The following is a 4,863-nucleotide window of genomic DNA, read 5'->3' as shown; positions in this document are numbered from 1 at the left end:
TATAAGTCCCCAAACACCGGCCCGGTTTTACGACCACTAGTCCCCCAACACTAGCCCGGGATTCAGCCACTAGTGGCGGGCACAATTCCCCAAACACCGGTCCGATAATACGCGCGCATATCCCCAAACACCGGTCCGATAATACGCGCGCATATCCCCAAACACCGGCCCGATAAAACGCGCACAATTCCCCAAACACCGGCCCGGATTTCAGCCACTAGTGGCGGGCACAAGTCCCCAAACACTAGCCAAGTTCTCAGCCACTAGTGGCGGGCACAATTCCCCAAACACCGGTCCGATAATACGCGCGCATATCCCCAAACACCGGCCCGATAATACGCGCGCAATTCCCCAAACACCGGCCCGGATTTCAGCCACTAGTGGCGGGCACAAGTCCCCAAACACTAGCCAAGTTCTCAGCCACTAGTGGCGGGCACAATTCCCCAAACACCGGTCCGATAATACGCGCGCATATCCCCAAACACCGGCCCGATAATACGCGCACAATTCCCCAAACACCGGCGCAGATTTCAGCCACTATTGGCGGGCACAAGTCCCCCAACACTAGCCCGGGATTCAGCCACTAGTGGCGGGCACAAGTCCCCAAACACCGGTCCGATAATACGCGCGCATATCCCCAAACACCGGCCCGATAATACGCGCGCATATCCCCAAACACCGGCCCGATAATACGCGCACAATTCCCCAAACACCGGCCCGGATTTCAGCCACTAGTGGCGGGCACAAGTCCCCAAACACTAGCCAAGTTCTCAGCCACTAGTGGCGGGCACAATTCCCCAAACACCGGTCCGATAATACGCGCGCATATCCCCAAACACCGGCCCGATAATACGCGCACAATTCCCCAAACACCGGCGCGGATTTCAGCCACTAGTGGCGGGCACAAGTCCCCAAACACTAGCCAAGTTCTCAGCCACTAGTGGCGGGCACGATTCCCCAAACACCGGTCCGATAATACGCGCGCATATCCCCAAACACCGGCCCGATAATACGCGCACAATTCCCCAAACACCGGCGCGGATTTCAGCCACTATTGGCGGGCACAAGTCCCCCAACACTAGCCCGGGATTCAGCCACTAGTGGCGGGCACGATTCCCCAAACACCGGTCCGATAATACGCGCGCATATCCCCAAACACCGGCCCGATAATACGCGCACAATTCCCCAAACACCGGCCCGGATTTCAGCCACTAGTGGCGGGCACAAGTCCCCAAACACTAGCCAAGTTCTCAGCCACTAGTGGCGGGCACAATTCCCCAAACACCGGTCCGATAATACGCGCGCATATCCCCAAACACCGGCCCGATAATACGCGCACAATTCCCCAAACACCGGCGCGGATTTCAGCCACTATTGGCGGGCACAAGTCCCCCAACACTAGCCCGGGATTCAGCCACTATTGGCGGGCACAAGTCCCCCAACACTAGCCCGGGATTCAGCCACTAGTGGCGGGCACGATTCCCCAAACACCGGTCCGATAATACGCGCGCATATCCCCAAACACCGGCCCGATAAAACGCGCACAATTCCCCAAACACCGGCCCGGATTTCAGCCACTAGTGGCGGGCACAAGTCCCCAAACACTAGCCAAGTTCTCAGCCACTAGTGGCGGGCACAATTCCCCAAACACCGGTCCGATAATACGCGCGCATATCCCCAAACACCGGCCCGATAATACGCGCACAATTCCCCAAACACCGGCGCGGATTTCAGCCACTAGTGGCGGGCACAAGTCCCCAAACACTAGCCAAGTTCTCAGCCACTAGTGGCGGGCACGATTCCCCAAACACCGGTCCGATAATACGCGCGCATATCCCCAAACACCGGCCCGATAATACGCGCACAATTCCCCAAACACCGGCGCGGATTTCAGCCACTATTGGCGGGCACAAGTCCCTCAACACTAGCCCGGATTTCAGCCACTATTGGAGGGCACAAGTCCCCCAACACTAGCCCAGTTCTCAGCCACTAGTGGCGGGCACAATTCCCCAAACACCGGTCCGATAATACGCGCGCATATCCCCAAACACCGGCCCGATAATACGCGCACAATTCCCCAAACACCGGCGCGGATTTCAGCCACTATTGGCGGGCACAAGTCCCCCAACACTAGCCCGGGATTCAGCCACTAGTGGCGGGCACGATTCCCCAAACACCGGTCCGATAATACGCGCGCATATCCCCAAACACCGGCCCGATAATACGCGCACAATTCCCCAAACACCGGCGCGGATTTCAGCCACTATTGGCGGGCACAAGTCCCCCAACACTAGCCCGGGATTCAGCCACTAGTGGCGGGCACGATTCCCCAAACACCGGTCCGATAATACGCGCGCATATCCCCAAACACCGGCCCGATAATACGCGCGCATATCCCCAAACACCGGCCCGATAATACGCGCACAATTCCCCAAACACCGGCGCGGATTTCAGCCACTATTGGCGGGCACAAGTCCCCCAACACTAGCCCGGGATTCAGCCACTAGTGGCGGGCACGATTCCCCAAACACCGGTCCGATAATACGCGCGCATATCCCCAAACACCGGCCCGATAATACGCGCACAATTCCCCAAACACCGGCGCGGATTTCAGCCACTATTGGCGGGCACAAGTCCCCCAACACTAGCCCGGGATTCAGCCACTAGTGGCGGGCACGATTCCCCAAACACCGGCCCGATAATACGCGCACAATTCCCCAAACACCGGCGCGGATTTCAGCCACTAGTGGCGGGCACAAGTCCCCCAACACTAGCCAAGTTCTCAGCCACTATTGGCGGGCACAAGTCCCCCAACACTAGCCCGGGATTCAGCCACTAGTGGCGGGCACGATTCCCCAAACACCGGTCCGATAATACGCGCGCATATCCCCAAACACCGGCCCGATAATACGCGCACAATTCCCCAAACACCGGCCCGGATTTCAGCCACTAGTGGCGGGCACAAGTCCCCAAACACTAGCCAAGTTCTCAGCCACTAGTGGCGGGCACAATTCCCCAAACACCGGTCCGATAATACGCGCGCATATCCCCAAACACCGGCCCGATAATACGCGCACAATTCCCCAAACACCGGCGCGGATTTCAGCCACTATTGGCGGGCACAAGTCCCCCAACACTAGCCCGGGATTCAGCCACTAGTGGCGGGCACGATTCCCCAAACACCGGTCCGATAATACGCGCGCATATCCCCAAACACCGGCCCGATAATACGCGCACAATTCCCCAAACACCGGCGCGGATTTCAGCCACTATTGGCGGGCACAAGTCCCCCAACACTAGCCCGGGATTCAGCCACTAGTGGCGGGCACGATTCCCCAAACACCGGTCCGATAATACGCGCGCATATCCCCAAACACCGGCCCGATAATACGCGCGCATATCCCCAAACACCGGCCCGATAATACGCGCACAATTCCCCAAACACCGGCCCGGATTTCAGCCACTAGTGGCGGGCACAAGTCCCCCAACACTAGCCCAGTTCTCAGCCACTAGTGGCGGGCACAATTCCCCAAACACCGGTCCGATAATACGCGCGCATATCCCCAAACACCGGCCCGATAATACGCGCACAATTCCCCAAACACCGGCGCGGATTTCAGCCACTATTGGCGGGCACAAGTCCCCCAACACTAGCCCGGGATTCAGCCACTAGTGGCGGGCACGATTCCCCAAACACCGGTCCGATAATACGCGCGCATATCCCCAAACACCGGCCCGATAATACGCGCACAATTCCCCAAACACCGGCGCGGATTTCAGCCACTAGTGGCGGGCACAAGTCCCCCAACACTAGCCCGGGATTCAGCCACTAGTGGCGGGCACAATTCCCCAAACACCGGTCCGATAATACGCGCGCATATCCCCAAACACCGGCCCGATAATACGCGCACAATTCCCCAAACACCGGCGCGGATTTCAGCCACTATTGGCGGGCACAAGTCCCCCAACACTAGCCCGGGATTCAGCCACTAGTGGCGGGCACGATTCCCCAAACACCGGTCCGATAATACGCGCGCATATCCCCAAACACCGGCCCGATAATACGCGCACAATTCCCCAAACACCGGCGCGGATTTCAGCCACTATTGGCGGGCACAAGTCCCCCAACACTAGCCCGGGATTCAGCCACTAGTGGCGGGCACGATTCCCCAAACACCGGTCCGATAATACGCGCGCATATCCCCAAACACCGGCCCGATAATACGCGCGCATATCCCCAAACACCGGCCCGATAATACGCGCACAATTCCCCAAACACCGGCCCGGATTTCAGCCACTAGTGGCGGGCACAAGTCCCCCAACACTAGCCCAGTTCTCAGCCACTAGTGGCGGGCACAATTCCCCAAACACCGGTCCGATAATACGCGCGCATATCCCCAAACACCGGCCCGATAATACGCGCACAATTCCCCAAACACCGGCGCGGATTTCAGCCACTATTGGCGGGCACAAGTCCCCCAACACTAGCCCGGGATTCAGCCACTAGTGGCGGGCACGATTCCCCAAACACCGGTCCGATAATACGCGCGCATATCCCCAAACACCGGCCCGATAATACGCGCACAATTCCCCAAACACCGGCGCGGATTTCAGCCACTATTGGCGGGCACAAGTCCCCCAACACTAGCCCGGGATTCAGCCACTAGTGGCGGGCACGATTCCCCAAACACCGGCCCGATAATACGCGCACAATTCCCCAAACACCGGCGCGGATTTCAGCCACTAGTGGCGGGCACAAGTCCCCCAACACTAGCCAAGTTCTCAGCCACTATTGGCGGGCACAAGTCCCCCAACACTAGCCCGGGATTCAGCCACTAGTGGCGGGCACGATTCCCCAAACAC

Source organism: Urocampus carinirostris, unplaced genomic scaffold (assembly GCF_059441175.1).
Source record: "Urocampus carinirostris isolate Australia breed hairy pipefish unplaced genomic scaffold, RoL_Ucar_1.0 HiC_scaffold_194, whole genome shotgun sequence".
Classification (NCBI taxonomy): Eukaryota; Metazoa; Chordata; class Actinopteri; order Syngnathiformes; family Syngnathidae; genus Urocampus; species Urocampus carinirostris.
This window is presented reverse-complemented; position numbering follows the sequence as displayed.